A 24,198-nucleotide genomic window follows, 5' to 3' on the forward strand; every position below is an offset into this window, starting at 1 on the left:
GGATCAGTGGACTCAAGGGTCCAAAAGTGGTGACACACACCAGTCTACCCAGGTCTTTTTTTGGTTTTGTGCTCAAACAGATCTCTCTGGGAGTGTATCTTGCTCTTTTTCTCGCTTGGTTGATGGCTTTTTTTGGATAGCCTCTTTCAATGAGTCGTTGGGTTAATCCTTCTGCATGTAGATGAAACTTTTCCAACTCTGAACAATTTCTACGAATACGTAGGAACTGTCCATAGGGTAAGTTAAACTTGAGGCCCATTGGATGGTAGCTGGTAAAGTGCAATAAAGTATTGCGGTCTGTTGGCTTGCGAAAGAGCTCAGTTTTTAGTCGGTCTCCTGTTTTATAGATGTGAAGATCAAGGAAGTCTATGTGATGGTGGTCCCACTGCATCGTGAAGTTGATGTGGGTATTTCTCAAATTGATCCATGTATGAAAATCTTGTAGTTCAGCAGGTGTCCCTTGCCAGATGATAATTACATCGTCAATGTACCTTTTCCATAGTACGATGTGATCCTGGAAAGGATTTTCTGGTGTTAAGACATAGTTGGCTTCATACCGGGCCATATAGAGATTGGCAATATCGGGGGCAAAATTAGCGCCCATACTCACGCCCTTCACCTGTTTGTAGATCTGGTCTTGAAACATAAAGAAGTTTTCTGACATTGCAAGTCTAATGCACTCGAGAATGAAAATAGTGGGTGTAGATTCTTGATCCGCTCTTGTGTTAAAAAAATCACGTATCGTTTCAAGGCCTTCTTGTTGGGGTATGGATGTGTAAAGGGCCTCAACGTCCATTGTGACCAAAAGGGTATCAGTGGTGAGGACAATGTCATCAAGTAAATTGGGTTCCAAGAGGGATTCACAGGCTGAAACAATCGGTCTTCCAGGTGGTTGTTTGGAATGCTTATGCATCTTGGGAAGAATATAAAAAGCCGGGATACGCGGGATACGCGGACTGGTTTTGTTGAGGAACCTCTTTTCGTCTTCGCATATCCAGCCTTGCGTGAGAGCATGTTGTGTGAGGCTCGTGATCTCATCTTGGAGGTCCTTCGTGGGATTGTGGGCCAAAGGTAAATAAGCGTCACGGTCGCTTAGTAACCGTAGGCATTCGGTATTGTAATCAGATGTGTCCCAGATGACTATGCCGCCTCCCTTGTCTGCGGGCTTAATAGTTATTGATCTGTCAGTTTCCAGACTTTTCATGGCAATCCATTCTTCTCTATCTAGATTGTCCTGGTAAAAATGTTCTTTTTTGAAACCAGCCATTACGGTCTTGATGACAATTTTTTCAAAAGTAATTATCTCACCTGGGGTGGAGCCCGGTGGGGGATAGAATTTAGAGTGTTCTTTCAGACCCGTAATGTTCTCTGTGTTTCGGCATGGGTCTACTGTAGCTTCCGTATTGGATGGTATATAAATTTCAAAGAAATGTTTTAAACGAATATTCCTAAAGGATTTCTGTAATTCAAGTTCAATTTCAAAAGGTTGTGCCCTTTGGGCGGGGACAAAAGATAGACCCTTACCTAGGAGCCGCAATTCTGATGCGGTCATGGTCCGGGAGGATAAGATGAAGACTAGTATCCCTGATTCTGCCCTTGGTTCTGATACCATTGGCGCGTTCTCATGCGCTGCCCTGACTCGGCCGGGTGTCTCTTCGGTCGTCCTCCTTGTCCGCCCCTGGGAAAAAAAGGTTGTGGTGGCTGTCCTGTTAATTCAGTTAAACTAGAGGCACTGCCACTTCCACTCGATGAAGTGCCTGCGAAGTTTACTGATCTGTTTCTCCTGTTAGAATATTGACCTGCTTGAAGATCAGTGTAGTACATAGGTCTGAGGAATGGGTAAGTTTTTTCTTCTGAATAGTTAGCTAGATCTTTTTTAAACTTGTCAACTTTTCTATCAAGAGTTAAGTTCTTGAATTTAGTAATCTCCAATTCGAGCTTGTCTAATTTGTCCTTTGCATCCTGGATAGTCCTTCTGCACCCTGTTTGTCGCATTCCTCTTTAGCCATATCTATGACCACTATTAACCAGTCACGGCTACATTTATTCCCCACCCCACTGAAGTTTTTCGGGAACTTGGGGTTGTCCGTGAAAACCCTGGGGATGTTGCGTACCTGTAGGCCTTCGGGAATTATTCCGGCTCTCAGGTATTCGAACATGAACTTGCCATGTAGTTCTGTTCGAATTATTCTTTTTTTCTTTTGATTTAGAATTTCTGATTGATCTTCTGTAAGGCCTCGGGTGAGGACTCTCTCTTCGTTTCATAATGTCGAAGTGGCCCATAGGAGTTGTTTAAAGTAGTCATCTGTGTAGGAGACTACATTGACGTTATCCATTGATGAAATGGAAAAAAGAAAAGCAAAAATAAGATCTTTGACCCAAGTGGTGGTCAGTCTAATGCCCACAGCCACGGGCTGTTCAAATTAGAATAAAAAAATTCGGGCTCCTGGTATGGAACCTATTCTACCCAGGAGGGTTAAATCAGAAACAAAATACACCAATGAATAGGTTCAAGGGTACTCATACACGAAGGGCTCCCACAATTGGTTTGAAAAAATGACTCTTTGAAACTGTTATCATAGATTTCTTTCTGAAACCATTTGTAATGAAGATGCCGTCCTACCACATGGACACTACTAGCACAATCAATTTACTTGATGACATTGTCCTCACCACTGATACACTTTTGGTCACAATGGACGTTGAGGCCCTTTACACATCCATACCCCAACAAGAAGGCCTTGAAACGATACGTGATTTTTTTAACACAAGAGCGGACCAAGGATCTACACCCACTAATTTCATTCTCGAGTGCATTAGACTTGCAAAGTCAGAAAACTTCTTTATGTGTCAAGTCAGATCTACAAACAGGTGAAGGGCGTGAGTATGGGCGCTACTTTTGCCCCCAATATTGCCAATCTCTATATGGCCCGGTATGAAGCCAACTATGTCTTAACACCAGAAAATCCTTTCCAGGATCACATCGTACTATGGAAAAGGTACATTGACGATGTAATTATCATCTGGCAAGGGACACCTGCTGAACTACAAGATTTTCATACATGGATCAATTTGAGAAATACCCACATCAACTTCACAATGCTGTGGGACCACCATCAAATAGACTTCCTTGATCTTCACATCTATAAAACGGGAGACCGACTAAAAACTGAGCTCTTTCGCAAGCCAACAGACCGCAATACTTTATTTCACTTTACCAGCTACCATCCAATGGGCCTCAAGTATAACTTACCCTATGGACAGTTCCTACGTATTCGTAGAAATTGTTCAGAGTTGGAAAAGTTTCATCTACATGCAGAAGGATTAACCCAACGACTCATTGAAAGAGGCTATCCAAAAAAAGCCATCAACCAAGCGAGAAAAAGAGCAAGATACACTCCCAGAGAGATCTGTTTGAGCACAAAACCAAAAAAAGACCTGGGTAGACTGGTGTGTGTCACCACTTTTGGACCCTTGAGTCCACTGATCCAGAAAACGATTAAAAAGAATTGGCACTTGGTAACCCATCCCGGCACATTGCAGCATGTACCATGATTCGCATTTAAGAAAAACAGGAGTTTAAAAGATGCTCTCGTCCATACTTTCATAGAGCCACCCTCCCAACCACAGCGCACACTCTGGGATCTACCACCTGTCTCTGGACACCATCAGTGCGGCCAGTGTGTCGCCTGCCCTCTGACCCTACAAAAGAAATCATTTGAACACGATAAGGGGCAATGGACTATGAATGATTTCACCAATTGTAACACCAAGGGTGTTATATACATCATACAGTGTCCATGCAATCTTCTATACGTGGGGAAAACAGTACGTGCAATTAAAATGCGCATTTCCGAGCATCGTTCCTGCATCAGGAACAAAGTACCAGACAAGCCCCTAGTAGAACATTTTACTAGTAAAAATCACAAAGACACAGATTTAAGGTGGTTTGTTCTTCAGAAAGTGAACCCGACAAGGAGGGGTGGGGATTTGAATAAAACATTGACTCAGTTAGAGCAACGGTGGGTGCACAGACTTAACACCGTAAATTCTGGCTTAAACATTTCAGTGGAATAGAAGTCTTTTCTTTAAACCATCTTTGACACACTTGAATGTCCATTGTAACACTGTTCTCAAAAATGTTGTGCTTTGGTTTCTTGAACATTTATTTGTTTAGATATTTTTACATCTAGACCAAATGATGTGCCCAGTATGCCTACTAGAATGCTTTTCCAAAAAATGCCATTGTTTTTTCGGTTTTCTATACATCGATTTCCATCCAGTCCAATTCTTATGTCTGTGTGAACATTTAGTGAGCATTTTGTTGCGGCTCTCTTTTGCCATCTATTTAGGATAGCGGTACAATTTATATGTTCTTTTGCCCACGGCTGGTATTTAATCAGTACACTCTGTGGCTCTCTATGACTATGCAATTATGTACCTGCACCACGTGCCTTGTATTTATTATTGCTTTACTATTGCCTATGCATTCCAAGAGTTGTACCTATTAATGCATTTTGCGGCTTTCTATGACTATGCAATTATGTACCTGCATTATGTGCCATGTATTTATTATTGCTTTACTATTTGCCTATGCATTCCAAGAGCTGTACATATTGGGCCCATTTTCTAATCATGCGCCGACTTTTCAACTAATTTGTTAACATCCCCATGGGGTCATCTTACACTCTGTTGATGCATGATTTTTTTGTATGAGTCACATGACGGTTACCATGACAACCAGTTGGCTAATTTTAGCTCCTAAATTAATTTTTAAGACAAATGTGTATCCCGTGTGCCCTCTAAATTGATTTATTCTCACTATGCTCCACCAGTTCGAGCGCTATACATTTTTTCTCTGGCTGCTCGATTTCAGCCTGATCCTAAAATGGCTGCCATATAAAACACTCATGCAGCCTTGGCAACAGCTTTTTCCCACGCTGTGCAGTGTGCTCCTTCAGTCAATCGAAGATGCCCCGCTCTCTGCACGCAGCCTTTTGACAGCCTATCTGGCCCACCACCAAAGGTAAATTCGCCAGCATGGGCACTTTTAGTTCCACATGAGCAGTCGTTACATTCAGACACTTAAATGTGACTTTCTGTTTACTTGCAGCCATACCTTTGATGGCTGACCGCTTTACAACACATTGGACCTTTTCACCTGTAGTTATTCGGTGAAAGGTAAGACACGTTTTATGCTTTGTGTACATTTATATTTATTATGTACATAACGGTTGGGGTTCAGACTCACACCCCCCCTTTTTTCTGTTTAATACAACAGGAGTACCTAGAGACCAGCCCAGTGTGGCGTATGGATCTCTAATACAGTGCCTATCAATTGCTACATAGGTCATAGGTAAGCTGTGTGTTTTCTATTTTGTGACTACACATTTTTGATTCAGTCAATTTAAATTAGTTCTGCGGCTCATGCACCCACCTGATTGTGATCTCCCTTCCCCACAGCTTAGACGTCCCGTGTACAGAACCTTGTCCTGATGATGGCCGTCCCAAAGATGAGGCTCATTTAGCCCAATTCTAAACGGCCGAAACACCTGGTGTAGACATACTACTCCCCGAATTCACAGCACATTGATTGCTGTTCACACATGAAAAATCTTATCTGTTGCCTCTTAGTTGTTTTACGTTGTCTTTAGAATTCCGCTTTGAATTGTTTCACAATTGAACTGTGTCTGTTTTGACAAACCTCCACAGAGGTTGGGTTTGTTGCACACACACCATTTTCAACTTTGTCCCGAGCATTGGTGGTAAATGGTGTTTTAAAGTATTTACGTTTATGTTCTGTTATGGTCCAACAAACCATTGATGATGTCTATTCTCTCTCTGTAAATTGTGTTGTTGTGTTTTTGACTCATGCAATTACAACATAAAAAGTCCTCTAGAGATCTTTCTCTATGATAACAATTTCAAAGAGTCATTTTTTCAAACCAATTGTGGGAGCCCTTCGTGTATGAGTACCCTTGAACCTATTCATTGGTGTATTTTGTTCTGCGTCATGCTTGCTGCCAGTATTTTACCGATTCCGCCATGGTGAATGGCGGAATTACCACCCCGTTCCAAGGTTGGCGGGGCCGTAATTCCCCATTCACCATTGGCCCTTCCCCATTCCCATTTTTGCCCCCATATAGCTCAATGGAAATGGGGAAGGCGGTAGTTACGGTACCGCAAATTGCGGTACTGTAAATACCTCCAAGGTCCTTTGCGGGTCCAATCCTTGACGGCTGGTAAAAAAAAGGTCGGGACCCGTAGAGAGACCTCGTAATTAGGCGGTAAGGGGTTAACGGCGCCGCCACCTTTTACGGTCTCAAGTGCTTCAGAGTTATTAGACTTCACTAGCAGGTAGGATCTAAAGACTAATGGACTGGGAAAAGCTTTGATGTATTTTGGTACATTCTCTCGATTAATGTAATATTGACAGTAACTGCCACTATGTACTTTAGATGCCAAGGACACAACGTGACACTCATTACTATATACTGCCAATTTTTTCATGAACCAGCTCTTAAACAAACCCAAGGGAACAATATGCGAGGTAACAGCAAAGGCAACTTTCCATTTGTCAAACATGGATTTGATTGTACCCAAGGTGCCCATCGTTGAACATTTTTCTATTTTCAAAAATGCTTCCATGTGTGCAACAATAATTGTTCCATTGTCTAACTTCATCAAATTGGCATAGCACATCACTGATCGACTCAAATACTCTACTGGAATACATTTCATATTAAATTCCAAATAGAGCTATTCCACTGAAATGGTGATAGGAAGGCGCATATGTTTTCCCAATATAGTTGCCTCAAGTTTAACTAATCGGGATAGGAACTTGTGTCCCCATACCTCAATCGCATACATTAACATGTCTCTTATTTTTGTTGTATACATCAACAGAACTGCATATGCCGAGTAACCAACGTTCCTGTCTATAAAAGCACCAATGGCATTAGTAGATACTAGGCAACGTGTTTTTACTGACAACCATTGCCTCTCCCAATTTAGTTTGCTTTCAATCAGAATCCCCAATTTATAACTAGATACCTGTTCCAAATTTTCGTTATTCATGTGCCACGCGTGTTTTTGTGGTGAATTCTTTACAGGGAACACCATTATTTTACTCTTATCTGCATACATTTTTACCCCTTGCTATGTGAGTAGTAAGCAAATGCATCCAGTAACTTTTGAAGGCCTGCCGGCATATGATCAAGCAGTAGCATGTCATTGGCTTTTGCTAGCCATCCCACCGACGACGTGCCACATTTTACAGGACAAGTGTACTGGATCATGAACGCGAATTCCATATCGGCCAAATATAAATGAAACAGGGTGTTGCGGCCAGAATGCAACCCTGCTTAACTCCACAACTAGTTGGTATTATAGCTGACAATTTCCCCCTTGCATCCAATCGTAGCCTCACATCGGTGTCAGAATAAAGCAACAACAGCATCTTAATGAGACCCTTGGGGATATTCCATGCATTAAGCTTAATCCACAAGCGATTCCTAAACACCAAATCAAAAGCGGCTGAAAATCAATTAGGGCACAATACACATTCAGGTTTCTACGTTTCCAAGCATAGTCGATACCAGATGTTAACACAATTAGATTGTGAGTTGTACTTCGTTTTGCTCTGAAACCGATTTGATTGGATGGCAGGATATTATTGCTTTGGATCCAATCATTGAGTTCTATTAAAAGTACTCTTGCTAGTTTTTTTGAGGGGATATAAAGCACAGCCAGCATTCTGAAATTATTCGGATCAGCCCAAGATCCCTTTTTATGCAGGGTTAAAATGTGGCTCACATTCCTTGACTCTGGGATTCTGTTTATAACACCTATTTCAACGAAGAAGCATGTGGAGCGCAGAGGCCAACAAATCTGGATCCAATTTAAGGAGTTTATTGCATGACCCATCGGGCCCTGCTGCTCTAGAGTTTTTGAGCTGTTCAATGATGGAAGCTATATCTAAGACAGAGGCCTTACATATCCAAGTTTCTTTAAGCAATGGATATACCGCACTTTTTTTTTCTATACAGCCCAATGTTGATTTTATATGGCTACACCATGTCTCCTCAGAGATGCAATTTATTGTTAGGTCTCTTTTTTTATTATTCCTAATTACATCCCAAATCTTGGAAGAGTTATTAGAATATGCCAATAGAGCGATCTCTTGCCACCGCTCTATTTCTAAACTCTGCTGGTGCTGCCTTAACTAACAATGATATCCATTCTTAATGGATTTTGCTTGGGTTGTAATCCAGGCAGCATCAAGCCCTATCCTTGCGCCACACACATCATCTGCTATTTCACAGTGTACCCTTTGTTTTTGCAATACTAATTGCCTTATTATATTTGTGATTGGCTCTGCTTTTGTTTGATCTTTCATATGTAGACTTACATGCTCGATTTTCTTTCACTTCTCTTTGTATGACCTCCATCATCTCTGAAAATTGTGTTACTAGCATTTTCCCATCGTCAATTACTGCAGATTGCCCTTCCGCTATACATTTAGGGAGAATGGTTTTTGCCACCACATTTGCAAATTCCAAATTGTTAGCATGCCACTGTATTCTATTATTGCCCTCATTAACATAAATCTGGCCATTGTGATCATATTCATCTGACTGATTAATGGGCAGAAGTAATAGTATACACAGAGGAAAATGATCACTTTCATCTCTGTATACTAGGCCCATGTATCTTTTATGTAACCAATTCCCTTATTATTAGCAAACACATATTGTGAGTTTGGAGGTAATGTACGGCCCTTACCGGCATGGAGCAAATACCGTGTCCGTGTTGCCACAAGGCCGCTATTAGAGGGGGATTAGGAGTACGCGGGCACGAGCTTTGCACCATGCCGGTAACGACCTTTCCGCCATGCCATAAAAGGGCAAAAAATCGCCCTTTCCGGCATTGTGCGAAGCGCAGATAGCTCCACCGCCATCCAAGCCATCGACATTAGTGGTGACCGCTATTAGCGGTGACCGCAATAACAGTCACCGCTAATAAGCGGAACCGGAAGTAGCGTCATCGCACAGTTACGGGAAAGAGCACAGCTGGCCGAGACGCTGCAAGAACATGCAGATGTCGTATTCTCCACCAACATGTCTCGACCTACAGTGCAGCGGAAGAAGGAGATATGGGTGGAGGTGGCGCAGAAGGTGAGTGCCGTTGGCACCACCCCCGCACCTCTAAAGATGTCCGGAAGCGCTGGGACAACCTGCGCTTACCCGTGCGGAACATCCTCTCGGCCAAACGCAAGCAGGCGATGGCACCAGGTGGAGGTGCGGACTCCCCCATTAAGATGCAACCCTGGGAGGAGATCTGCGCAAGCACCATTGGGATGGAGGCTATTGAGGGAGTGGGGGACATGGAGCGAGGAGCCCCGTCATTGGCCGATGCAGGTAGGTGTCCCAAATGAAGCACTGCAAAGACCAACACGATGATGTCCCCCTAAACTGACAGTGCAATGATGGAAAGCAGGGTCCACCACACACATATTTGCAAGATTGCCTACAGGCAGTGCACAGCACCATCTTGTCCACATGCATGATGCACCCCATTTATGTCTCATCCCAGATGCATCCCTGCATCACCCTCCCAAAAGCCAAGCAACCCGTATGTCACTACCCCAATGCCAATCAACTGCCATTCGATATCAATGCAGCTACCCCAATGCATGCCTGATGCATGTAGACCCATCACAAATCCTCTCCCTCTCTTGGTCCCCCACAGGCACGCCATCAGACAGCGATGACCAGGACCCCAGGGAGGATGCTGCAACACCACACAAGAAGGCCAGGGGCATGGAGGGAGGAAACCGCCCCTCTACATCAAGGGGAAGAGGGCAACCTGGACTAACGCGGAAGGGCAAGACAACCCGAGAACCCACAGCACCAATGTGCACTACAGCCCCCACCACAGCACCCACACCAGCCACCAACACACTGGAGCCAGTGGCTGAAGGCATTGTATCGGCTGCCAGCAGTACTGTGGGGGAGACAGCTGCCACAGCAGCCGTGTCCGATAACGAGGCAGATGTCCAGGCCCCCCGTATTCACCACACCTCTCCCCATCCAGCATACACAACAGCAACAGCCATGAGCTGTCTCCTGGGGAGTCATGGCCCGGTAGTTTCAGCCCCATGCCAACCATGCATGATGAACCAACCATGTCAGTAGCACCCCATACATCCACCAGTATCCCAAACAGCCAAGAGGGGATCAGGGCTACCCAGGAGGAGTTGACAGGGCGGTTGACACAGCAACGTGGCCGGGCAAGGATGAGATAAGGGAATGTGCTTCATCCCTCAAATCTGCAATTGAGACCTCATCAAAAGACATATGCAGTGAATTGGCAGCAGTACGGCAGGTCCTCTCCCAAATGGTGGCAGCAATGGAGGCCATGCGTCCGGCACAGATGGCAGAACAACCTGAGACATCCTCCAATGCCAGCGCCACTAAGTCCAGCCCCCTGCGTAGGTCTGGGCGGAAACTGCGCAGGTCGGAGAGGGGTCCACCTGATGCTGGAAGAGGAGAAGGGCTGTAGGTTCAGCCCGGCATTCTGGTCACATGTGGACTTATGGTGCATGCAAGTGCACAACATGTGTGGGGAAGTTGAGGGGGGAGGGGGAGGGGGAGAGGGGGGTGATGGTGTGTGGGGAAGTTGAGGGGGGAGGGAGAAGGGGGAGAGGGTGTGTGGGGAAGTTGAGGGGGGAGAGGGAGGGGGAAGAGGGTGTGTGGGGAAGTTGAGGGGGGAGGGGGAGGGGGGAGTGGGTGTGTTGGGTGGAGGGCTTGTGCACTTGATTTGTTACATAATCGGAATACACCTGTTGTGAAATCTGAATTCACATGTGCGGACATTGCTTATTGTGTACATGTGCTTTATTGGTGAACAGTCTACAGTGTCCATGTCCCTGACACACCCAGTGCCCTGAGTTCCACCTCCATGTCACACTACCCATCCATGTGTGCTAGAAACATTGGTCAATCAGAGTTCGACGCATGGCACGTCCCTCCTGTGCATCACTGCCTCCCTGAAGTGCAGCCCCATCTCCACCCTCCTCATCCTCATCGTCCGGTGGTTGCAGTTCAGCGTCAGGGGGCAAAGGCACATTCCGTCTGATGCACATATTGTGTAGCATGACACATGCCATGACGATCTTGCCCACCTTCTCATGGCCGTACAGGAGTGCCCCACCAGACCTGCTGAGGCAGCGAAACCATGCCTTCAAGAGGCCAAATGTCTGCTGAATCACCACACGGGTACGTGTATGCGCACTATTGTAGTCCTCCTCGTGCCTGTTCTGAGGGTTCTGGACTGGGGTAAGGAGCCACCTCTTCAAGGGATAGCCTGCATCACATGCATGTGGGCAACAATGATTATGTGTAAGTCCTCACATCATATGGGACCTGTATCAATGACACCATAGCATGCATTCATTTCCTGTATGCACCCACAGATCCATGCATGAATAGGGGCATATGATGTGACTGCTATGTGTGTATTCCTCTTACAGACAGGTGTGCGTGCCATCATCTAGTGGGCGCAGGGGGGCCCAATTCCTTGTAAGTGCTCATGCACTGCGGTAGTCCACGATGGTTGTTCCCATGATCTGGGTGATGTGCAGTGATATGTATGCTACCATCCTGTCAACGTTGATGGCAGCCTCATGATGATCTCACTATGCACGACAAATGGTGACATGCTGTTTTGGTGGACATCTGTGTTGGTGTAGGGGTGTGTTCATGAATTTGGCCCTCATGTGGCTCCTTTGTACGAAGTAATGGAGACCTGTCCTTTTTGATGATGTTATTTGGTGCTGGGCATTGGCCATCCTAATTGCTTGTTGCTGCATTGTGCTGTGGGGGCTACGGTCTGATTATGTGCAGTGTACATGTTGATGGCTATGTAATGGTTGTTGCACTGCATCATTTTTGTGGTAGTGCAGCTTACGTCTTGCATTTTGTGGTCAGGTGTCGGGTCAAGTCTGGCCTGCTTTGGGGTATGAGCATGGTACATCCTCTCAGGTACTCTCAGCCAGGTGACGTCTGCATCTCCCCCCCCATCTCAGCCAGGTGACGTATGCATCTCTCCCCCCATCTCAGCCAGGTGACATATGCATCTCCCCCCCATCTCAGCCAGGTGACGTATGCATCTCTCCCCCAATCACCTACCCACATCGCATTACCATGAGCCTGACATGCAACTCACCGAGAAGCCAGGATCTCTGCCCTGCATGTCGCTCCATGTAGCGTGGTATCGTGGAGTTCTGCAAGACCATTGAATCATGGGTTGATTTGGGAAATCGGGCACAACAATGTGTGATAATCTTGTTTGAGTCACATACCATTTGCACGTTGATGGAGTGGTATAATTTACGGTTGCGGTACACTACCTCCATGGTATGTGGGACCATCAATTCGACATGGGTGCAGTCGATGGTGCCAGTGCAACCAGGGATGCCGGCCAGTGAATGGAAACCAACTTTGGTGTTGGAGATCTCCTGTGCTGTCCGTGATAGGTAAATGTGGTCGCCTGTGTGCTTCAGGAGGGCATCGAGCACTTGGTTCAGCGTATGTGAGAATAATGGTTGTGATATGCCATGCATGTGCCCCACTGTGTGCTGGTATGTGCCTGTGACCAGGAAGTGGAGCACAGACACTACCTTCAGTAGAGGTGGGTTGACGGTGCGTATTTCAATCAGGCTGACGATGTCGCCATGTATCATGTCCACAATGGTGGTGATGGTGTCCCGGTCCAGACGGTACAGGTTGTGGATCTGCTCAGGGGTTAGGTTGAATGGACTGGCTCAGATGCGAGGGATTGGGGAATGCCTCGTGGTAGCACTGGCTGCACTGGTGGGGCATGCTGGGCCTGCCTCACCCTCCTTCTCCTCCTGCGTCTCCTCTGTGCTGCCTGTTGTTGTTGATGTTGTTGTTGTTGCAGCAGTTCCACTGCAATCATGTCCTCCAGCCCCAGCATTGCTAGTAGTGTTGGAATCATTTTGTGTGTGACTGGGTGTGGGGAGGGGTAGGGTGTGCTCCTTTTGTGCTGGCCCAGTCTATATTGCCTCCACCTGTGCTGATTGTGTGCACCTGTGGCAGTTGGGAACACTGCACATGGCTGTTTACGGGTGGTCCGCGATGCTGGTATTTCCTCCATGCCGGTAAGGTACTTTTTGGGCTTCAGTAGGCTGTCATTTGCATGTCTGCCTGCCTTGTGATGGCCTCATGTTTACGCCATGCCGGTATTTCCGGCATGAAGGGTCACGTGCCTGCGCCCATGCCGCTATTTGAGGCACCGTTAGTTACGGTGCCGCTAATAGCGGGTTGGTGGGTCGTAATGGCCCAGAGCGGTAAACGATGCCAGTAAATGTTTACCGGCATCGTTTATCCCTTACCTCCAACCTCGTAATGACCCCCATAGTCTAGAGTAGAGGCAGAACCGCCAACCACCCTCGTACCTGACATATATGTGTCAATTGACGTGTTACCATTTAACATTTTGAACCCATGAGTGACCAATATACCATGCCATAGTTTCCCCAGTCCATTATTTACCATCTTGTTGGGCGAAGATTTTTTTTCAATGGCAAACAGTCCATTTAATTCACATTTATCTCTTCAACCAACAGTATTGGGGATTTATAATTATACTTAGTAAAAATATCATTTACCACTTTTATATTTCCTTTTGTTTGCGCCATGTTGGGGGAGTCATAGACATTAATGACAATTATTTCCTCTTTTAAATACGACAACTTGGTTGCCAAGACATTTGCAGTAGATTCTGTTAGCATTTTCACTACCCATGGAAGTTTTACTGTTATTAATAGACCACCTTTAGGACTCCCTAATTTCCCTTGTGTAGCCACTTGATGTATTGTACTTCGCCAATCAAAAATAACTTTTTGCTTAAGCCAAGTTTCTTGTAAAGCACGAATCATAAAACTTTCAAGCATGGAAACAAGCCCTTTCTCTGAAAACAGATGGGCATGACCCCTCGTATTCCAACTAAACAATACATCTGATAAACATTTTCCTTGCAATAAATGTTGCTTAAACGCCACTGGGAGCCACTGGCAATAACCAGTTTCTGTGACTCCCTGCCAAATCATGACTTACTGGTACAGATGGCATCACATTCTTGCTACAAGTTCACAGTACACAGCCCCACTGGTTAAGGGTTTTGATTTCGAACACACAACTTTGACATTCTTGTACAATTCAGCACTATGTTCATTCAATGTAGGGCGCAATTTAGATGTGGGTATTGTGACAACACTGCAGTTATAGCCCATACACAATATATCCTCTTCAAATCTCATAACATAATTTAACAGTGAATCAGTATTGAAGCATACATTTGAAATATACTGACCTGCTTCTTCAACCTGGTCCTCACATTTTATGCCGTGAGTCTTAATTGTCCTTAAAGGAACTATGGCGTGTAGAATGTTCAAAACAGCAGCTCTGTTCAGAGGCGTTTGCTTCTTCTCTTTAAAAATGAGATGTAGTTGTAATGCATTCACCAATTGAATGTTAACCTGAGGTTCCCTCACGCACAGTCTTTCAGGTGTGCAAATGTCAATCTCATTTGCCTCTCTAATACTAGATTTAGAATTCCAAAATCCAGTTAGAGTACTCTGTTTCTCTGTATGAGCACCTGCATTCACCAAGTTCTCCATCACAACATCTATCGCTTTTGATACAGCCCGGGTTCGATTTGCTACTTGTGATAAGTTCCCATTATTTGCGTCCACATTAGTATTATTATTAGTCGGGGTACTACTTCTATCACAGACTAATCTAGCCAGGGATTCGAGCAAGATTCCCCAATACCGTTCCTTAGTATTGACTTTATTTTAGCCTCAGCTTTTATGATTTTCCTCAGTTTGATTTTTTTTTACTATACATAAACGCATAGTTTGCTGCAGGGGACAAGACCTTTGACAAGAACATAGGTCTCTTGTTCAATTTACGTACGACCCTGGCGCTAATGGGTTAACGGCGCCGTAAAAGGCTGCGGCGCCGTTAACCTATTAGCGCCTGATTACGAGGTCCCTTTGCGGGACCCAACCTTAACGGCGGGTCTACCCCAGCCGTTAAAGTAGGGACCCGCAAAGGGACCTTGGTGCTAAGTACGGTACCACAATTTGCGGTACCGTACTTAGCGCCTTCCCCATTCCCATAGAGCCCTATGGGGCGAAAATGGGAATGGGGAAGGGTCATGGTTCAATGGGAAATTACCGCTCCGCCAACCTTGGAATGGAGTGGTAATTCCCCATTGAACCATGGCGGACCCGTTACAACACCGGCACCAACCATGGTGCTAATAGCGTCATGGTTTAGCGCAGGTGTTGTAATGAGGGCCTATGTTTTTCATTAACAACTTTTGCACTATGTCAGGTCTAGATATACTAGGGCCACGCTTGCATACAACCTTACACCCAACATTCATACTTTTATGTATTAGAAGTGACTGAATGTCTAATTTTACCTCTAGAAGTGCACATTTAGCTCGGAGCTCTGTCAACAAGTTCTCAAATGCATTGAACATCTCACTTGATGTCATGCTATGATCACTAATGCTTATATTCCTACTCTCACTAGGATCGCGTAGTGCTTTGGACAAAGATTCCTTATTGTGTATGGGATTCTGCGAAGCTGCACCTAATGGCAAACCTCCAAGAGTATATACCCATCGTTCATGCCATTGTCTTCACTGGGTGTATTGATTGGCTCTAGGGGGAACACCATGGCTACTGCTAAAGGTGAAATGTTTATATCTGCTAGAGGAGTGGAGGACTCACAAAAAGATGTCATCCTATCGTTACCAAGACACTCGACTCCAAACTCCTCCAATTCACAGCAGGGAAGATCCAACTTTGCTGTTGCAGACTGACCACTTTCAGCACTTTTATGTACCATAACTTGTGTTTTTAGACTATTCCCTTCTGTGATTCGTGGTAAGGTCACTACAGCGTCTCCAACAACACCGTTTCCATCGCTCTAGTTCTTAAATGCAATGGTAGTCATATTGTCAGATGAACCCATGCTCAGAGGAGCAAAGACATCATTTTTCATGGAAATATTAGATATTAGCGCGGTAGTTACATTCTGACTACTCAGCGTTTGTAACTCATCACCGCATATCACATCATCCAACAATTTAAAACTGACACAACCAAGATCCATTGCAAGATCATCAACTTACTCTTTTGCTGCAGCCTCTTTGCTATTTATGGATAGTGGTATTTTAGGAAAATATTCTGGGCCTCATTACACGGTAGGCGGTAAGGGTTTACTGTTACCGGTAAGGGCACCGGTACCGGTAAACCCTTACCGCCTTACTACGAGTTACCTTTGCGGGACTCGACCTTAAGGGCTGGTTTTACCAGCCGTTAAATTAGGCTGCCGCAAAGGGACCTCGGTGCTAATTACGGTAACGCAATTTGCGGTACTGTAATTAGCTCCTTCCCCATTCCCATTATGCCCTATGGGAGCAAAAATGGGAATGGGGAAGTGCCTTGGTGAATGGGGAATTACCGCCCCGCTCACCTTGGGGTAGGGCGGCAATAGCGCCATGGTTACCGCCTACCGTGTAATGAGGCCCTCTGTCATTTGTTTACATGCCGTCTGTAATGATTTGGGATGGGTAATTACTTTGGGTAGGCATATTCGCCGCCCCGTAGCTCCTTATGTGACTGTAGACACTGGTTATTCATGTTTTTATTCATAGGAAATTAAGAGGTGGTCTGGGTGGTATAAGTAGTAGGGAGTAAATGTGGATGAATGTTTTCAATTCCTTGTCTACTTGACCACTCTTCTTGTATTTTTTTATTTTCAGACTTCCTCAGTGCTCGCCAGGCTACATACTAAAAGGAAACATACTTTGCATACTATACACTGGATTATGTGGGCAAAAAAACGTCAAAAGATGTAATCTGCAATCGACTTTTCGATTGAAAGTAGCGAGATCCCAAATGCTACACATACAAAAACAATACAAACGGGGTTGTGTTATAGCCTCACTCACCCCACCTCACTTCATCTCTCTTCCTGTTTACCCACTTGCAAAATGCAGAATTCACAGCGCAGCGCAGCTCAGTGCAGGCTTCCACTTACCTGGCGTAGCAGCACCCGGGCATCCACGTGCAGCAATGGCAGCAGCGGAAACGGGAAACGGGAACAAAGGTAGGGAGGAATATGGGGTTGTGAGAGCAACAAAGATTATCTAAGTACGCGCACTAGCGCACCAAAGCATCCAAACAGCTAAACAGCGAGTTCGGAAGCCACCTCTCGAAGCGCGCGCGCAGAAGCGCGCGGTCTCTCTTTTTGTAGACTTCTGGGTAGCAGGAGGGCATGGCTATACCTAATACAAAGGAAATATACGTTTTAAAGGACTTTTAAGGACTTTTCGAATATCGTAGTACTATTAAAGATAAAGTCCATTGATATAGTCAATTAATGGCACTAATGCCGCACCAAGCAATATTTCTTCAGTCCATAAAGTAATTCTTCTTGCAGGTCCAGGAGTCTTCCCCAGCTAAACAGCGACTTCAGAAGCGACTTAACAAAGCTATTTTTTTGACATGTATGGGATTATCTATCTTGTATCCTGAACCAATTTGGAAACAACTCCCATTGTTTTAGCGGTTACCGATTTCTTTAGATGGGGTGCTGTGTGCAGGTATTTTCTTGCACACTAAATGTTAGTGTGTTTATTGTTCTTGTTTCTTTTTTTCTTTTCATGTCTATTCATTTAGACTATATATGGAATTGCTTAACAAATGTATACATGCATTTTAATTGTTGGTTCATGAAATGTCTATTATCTATTTCTGTACCAGATTGTTAAGGTTGAACATGTTTTAACCAACATACAAAAAAAAAGAAAATTATTTTTTAAAGGGAGTATATCCCGGTGAGACTCAAAGTTCCATCCTCGCTTTCTGGCACAAGACGCTATTGTTTTTAGCTGACCTGCTTTACCTGACTTTTTCTTGCTGACTCCTCCTCTATATGTCCTCAGGGACTCACCTCTGAATGCGCTTGTAAGAGACCCTAAAACAGGGGTGGGTCTTATCGCATAGCTGTGGGGACCAATGATTTGTGGGAGTCTCTCTGAAAAGAACAGTAAGCTAAAGACTTGATTGAGACTCTCCCAGGGGCCATCCACCCAAGAACAAGTCAATGGGCTGTGTTCGTGCTGGTAGAGAGTTTCCCAGGCCCCCCTCTGTTTTGCATACCAAGTAACTTTGGGTCTCACCCTAAGTTACATGGGGAATCAAGAAGTGGACCCCTTGCTCACTGCTATTAGAGAGGTACAGCTTCACCTCACCGATGATGCCCAAAAAGGCTGAAACACGTGTATGGGGTTGCTGTGGCACTCTTGTTCAGAGGAGAATTGCCATTGCATTTCAGTGCTGGACTGCCCATGTGGGCGGGACAAAGACTGATATGCAGGGGACATTTCTTCTCTGTGAAAACAACAGTGAGCTAAAGACTTCCTTGAGACTCTCCCAGGGGCCATCCACCCAAGAACAAGTCTATGGGCTGTGTTCATGCTGGTAGTGAGTTTCCCAGACCCCCTTCTGTTTTGCATACCAAGTAACTTTGGGTCTTACCCTAAGTTATCAGGGGAATCCAGACGCGGAACCCTTGCTCACTGCTCTTAGAAAGGTACAGCTTCACCTCACTGATGATGCCCAACAAGGCTGAAACACGTGTATGGGGTTGCTGTGGCACTCTTGTTCAGAGGAGAATTGCCTAGCATTTCGGTGCTGGACTGCCCCTGGGCAGGACAAAGACTGATATGCGGGGACATTTCTTCTCTGTGAAAAGAACAGTGAGCTAAAGAGTTGGTTGAGACTCTCCCAAGGGCCATCCACCCAAGAACAAGACAATGGGCTGTGTTCGTGCTGGTAGAGAGTTTTCCAGACCCCCTCTGTCTTTGTGAATAGGGTAGTTGTGATTGGACTATTCTTGGGCTCTAAAGTGGGACTCGCTGCCCTGAGCCTTTTGCCTGTGACCCTTGCACCAATCCTGACCTTAGAACACAAGGAGAATGCGCAACTAAGATTGAAGACAGCCAGCAGTGTCTGCCACCCATGGCTATGTGAAAACCTTTCATAGAGCTGCCTGCACTCGCAACCCAGGGGGCACATCTTTAAGCTTGACTTGAATCCAAGTGTCCTGGTTTGCTTCCGTCCTGCAACTGGAGTCTGTAAACCACCATCCCGGCAACCGGGACGATGGGAAACAATTCAATGGCTTTGCTGGTAATTCTTTGCCCCCGCAGTCTCAAGAACAGTTTGAACACCTGCAATATGTTGGAGAATTTCAGGCAAACCTAAAAGCAAGGTTCTGCAGTGTAGCAATGGGCCATCTCTGGAGAATGGTCTCACCTGAGGAAATTTAGCGCTGGCTATTATCAGACAACGGTCTCACCTGCCGAATTATAGCACATCGTGTTCACCCGAGCAACACCACTACTACTTTCTGACTTGCATCAAAGGTGGAGAGGAATCTGATCCCAAGTTCACTGAGAATAACAGGGCTGTTTGCTCAAAAGGCTGAACGGTTGAATGGTAGGACCAGAGAAAACCTCAACGAAGCACTGCTACATTTTAGAAAATGGGGTATCTCTACAAAGGAGACTGAAAGAGTTATAGAGCGTTTCAGAATCACAAATCTAGCATGAGGTTAGATTTGACCGATTGGTCTCTGGCATTGAAGTTAATCCTGTGCGGGTCACAGGCTCAGCCCAGATGTTTGGGGGGGAAGGATGATGGTTTTGAAAGCTGCAAAGCAAAAACTAGGAGCTGATGGCTGGAAGGTTTAGAATCAATCTTAACCTCTGGCATCGCTCTGGCCAAACCTCCAGACCATCGTTCTTTGCCTGCCAAGTCATTACAGAAGGACAAAGACAATATGCAAATCAGGCTTGGCCCCACCCCAAAAGGGGCAGTCAAGCCCGAACTGCTAGGTCACATCCCTTCTGCACGAGACCACAAGCATCCCCAGACATGTTTCGGCCTTGTTGGGCCTCATCAGCGAGTAGTAGCTTGGGTCTCGAGGCCCAGCAGGCAGGGGACCCATGTCTGGGCATACCCGTCCCACTCGAAGAGACAAAGCAAAAACAAAGAGGGGATAGCTGGTAGGTTTTGAAAGCTGGTCATAAGTGAGACCATTAACCTATTGAGCTGTTTCCTCCCATTTACTCTGAGCCCAGGAGGCTGAATAGCTATTTCGCTTTCCTTTGGACCTTCGGACGCATCTTTCACCCCAATTCAGAGGCTATCTAGTGTCACAAGGGGGGATGCTAATCATTAGAGGCATGGGCCATCTAAAGGCTGAGCCCAGCAGTGAAGCCTTTGGCTCCTCGCTAGGAGGTATGTTGATATGGCCTGGGCGGGCTTTTGCCCTCTGCCTCTGTACGTTTGCTGCTGCCACTTTAATCATTGTTTAAGTGTAAAGCCGCACTCCCAGGTGAGACATTTAACAGGCTTTTGCAGTTAGAACCCTTTGCCCTAAATCGCAGGCTGGGCATGACAGCAGGGTATTGCCTTCTGCCTCAAAGTGGGAGGGCTTAAGCCCCCGCCCCCCAAAACCAGGGTCTGTCGCCACCCATGATACAGGAGGCCTGTAGTTTTCAACATGATATGACATGAGATGGCATTTGTAACGCTCCTATACACAAGTGTTTCAAGGCGCAACGAGGCAAGGAAGGGGGAACAGAGGGAGGACAGAGACGACGATCTTACTAGGCCAAGTGACATTGAGATTGCGCACGTGCCGGGGAGGGGAAACGTGCCAGGGGAAAGGGGAGGGGGCAGTGCTGTACATGGGATCAAACAATAACAAGATGTGCGGCCAGCAGGTGGCAGGTGGCAGGTGCAAGGGTAAGTGCAGGCAGCAGGTGTCCAAAAGTGCAGGTGGGGGTTGGGGGGAACTGTAGGGTTACAGATTTTTTCACTGTGTATCCAGGGTTGATCTGTAATGAAATAAGAAGCTGCTTGATTAGAAAATGGGGGAAAGTGCAGTGCAGTAATTAAATGAAATCAAGTCGCTCCTCGGGGGCTGCTGTATAAGGGTACAATCGGGAAAGGTTTTTGGGTAGCCTGTGGGCAACCCGTTCCCTCAATACATTCCAATGATCCCAGTGCCTTCTAGTTAATGACCTGATGTTTATTTGAATTCCTTTTAATTCAATGATACATATTTTAAACTTCTTGGGTGCCTTCATTCAATCCAAATGCCTTTCAGTGTTATAGTGCCTAGAGGTGTTTCATGCTATGGTATAGAGTGCTCATCAGGGAGAAGAAGCTCTTTTTAGGTTGAGCTACTAGGTGGCGCTTAAGCGCCACCCGTAAGCCGAAACTGTGGCGCTGGTGTACAGGTAGCAGGGAAATGGCACGTGAGGAGGGACACACAGCTTGTGGGTGTTCTTTGGTTATTTGCCCACCTGTTGACTGCCCTTGGCCATGCTAATCCCAATGGTGTATGTTTGTCTTGCCGGGTTGACCCTTCATATGGCCCCTCTTGGCTTCTTGGCACCTTTGCTAGCAGCCGCTCCTCTCATCTGCTCGAAACCTGATGTCAACAGTTTCCTGTTTGGCTCTGTAGTGCCCCACAGAGCAAGTCTTCTGCTCCACTCAGCTACACCCCCTGTGGCAAATGCTGATACTTCCGGCCCAGCGCCTCGCGCGACAGTCACTCTGCTCTCTGCCGCCCCCTTTAGCAAGTATTTCTCTCAGCTTCTGCGCACCTCTTGTGTCGAGTGCTTATTTTGCCTATTCAACACCTCATGGGGCAAGGGTGCATTTCGCCTGCCCAGCACCTCTTGTGGCAAGTGTTTGGCTCAGCTTCTCTTAACCACTTGTGGAAAGGGAATGTTCCACCATTTCAGTCAGCCTCTCATGGGCCACCTGCTCCCCTGGCCGCCTTGGCACCCTCTATGTAAAGTGTTTGTTTTGCATGTTCAGCACCTCTGGGGCCCACTGCTCTGCTCAGCCTCTATGCACTCCACGTGGCAAGTGTGTACTTAACCCATTCATCCTTTCTTGGGCTAGCTGCTCCACTCGGGTTCTCAGCACACCCTCTTGCAAGTGCTTGCTTTGAATGTTCAGACTCTGGTGGGTCATGTTCTGTGCTCAATTTCTCTACATAACTTGACTTCATTTGTTCAGCACCTCTGGGATCCAGTCCTCCACTCCGCTTTTCTGACCCCAAATCTGACAAATGCTTACTTTCAATGCTTAGCCTTCAATTGGCCCAGAGCTCCACTAGGCTGCTTTGCACCCTGTAGCTGTTTATTGAGAGGCCGCCCTCAACGCAGGGGGTTCCTTGCATCCCCAATCTAGGTGTCACAAAATAAAAGGTTTAATGTCAGTTCTTTGTGTAGGCCTATTTCTGCATATCATTCCCCTTGGATCCCTCCCCCTCAGCTACCAATGAGCCAAGAACCAAGCCAGTGTACAAAAAATGTATTTATTTTTGCATTTGTAAAGCACCTAAGCCTGAAGGCGTCAAGGCACTGTTGCACGACCATTTAGACACAGAGAAGAAACTTCATGGCAATGCATTACAGAATTAAATTAGTGTACGAGCACTCTCTTACCGTTGCCTGCATTGAGGAGGCCAGGGTGTAGTAAGAGTGACAAGTGTCATTTAGGCAAAAAGCCACGTTTTTAAGGCCTTTCGAAAGGACCAGTATGAGTCCTCTGGTTTTAGATCAGGAGGAAGGGAGTATCAAAGGTTCACTGCCACTGTGGGGAAGCTAGAGCCTCCTCCTCTGGCTCTTTGAAATGTTGTTGGTGTAAAGTAGTGAGCGTGTACTGACCTTAACAGTCTGATGTCATTGGTTCACACCCTTTTATGTGACAGATTCTCTGGGGCAGTGTCAGAGAGACATTTGTGAGTGATAGAGAGGGTTTTGAAAATGATCCTTTCGTGAATTGGGAGCCAGTGGGTATCTCTTTGTTGCTGCTGAGATGTGGTCTTGTTTCAAGATGTTGCGTGCCGCTGAGAGTAAGGCATTGTTTTGGATTACCTGCATTTTGCTAATATCTGTTAGGAGGTCCATGCAAAAAGTGCATTGCAGTAATCGAGTCTTGCGCCCATGCCCACTCGGACGATGATAAGGCAGCTGGTAAGTGTGAAGAATTGTCCGGCTGCAATAATAAGTTTGGCAGTGCAGGCGGCTGAAGAGGCGACTGCATTCACTTGTTTGGCGAGAGAGAGGGAGGCATCCAGATGGACGCCACGTGTTTTCACTGAAGCTGAGATGGGAATCTGTATCCCATCAATTGTGAAGGAGGTGAATTGGGGGATGAGCTTCTTCAGCGTTGCTGGTGATCCCACCAGCAAGATCTCTATATTGTCATCATTGTTTGTTTGTTTATTTATAATGCGCGCCAGACCCGAGGGTATCAGGGCACAGAATATAAAAGAAGGCATTCAGCTTAGTTACAAAGTGGCGTAAGGTGCAAATCAAGGTATACAACATGAAATACAGGATATGCAGGCTAAAGTAGATACAGAGAAAAGCATACAATTAAATGTAACAAAGTGCAGGCAGGAATGTAATTTACAAGGCAGTTCAGGCTTTTTACAAGGAGAGATAACTGGAGACTAAAAATGTTACTTGTTATCTTTGAACCAGTTAATGAGATTCTGTCTGAATTTGGTAAATGTTTGGTCAGCTCTCAGTGGTGGTGGCAGCAAGTTCCAAACTTGTGCTGCCTTGACTGGGAAGCTAGTGCCCCCAATTTTAGATAATCTGAACCGTGGCAGAAGGAGACAATTAGTGTTGACTGTTCTAGTGGGTCTGCTTGAAGATTTTCTGTTAATTCTTTCTGTCAAGTAGCATGGTGCCCTATTTTTTAGGCATTTGTGGATGAGAGATGCCGTTTTCAGTCTGATTTTTTCATGGGTGGATAGCTAGTTGTGTTGTCTCCTAGTCTCAGAAATATGTTCTTTCCTTGCTATGCTTAGCGCAGCTCTAAGGGCATTGTTCTGAAGTGTCTGTATTCTCTTGATAATGTATTTGTCAGCGCCAATGTAAAGGGCGTTACAGTAGTCCAATTTGGACAGGATGAGAGCTCTGGCCAAGATCATGCAACTGTTAGAAAATAGGAAATGTTTGCCGGCTCTAATTAATTTAGTATATGTAGTG

This window comes from Ambystoma mexicanum, chromosome 14 (assembly GCF_040938575.1).
Source record: "Ambystoma mexicanum isolate Mex_15411 chromosome 14, UKY_AmexF1_1, whole genome shotgun sequence".
NCBI classification, from domain to species: Eukaryota; Metazoa; Chordata; class Amphibia; order Caudata; family Ambystomatidae; genus Ambystoma; species Ambystoma mexicanum.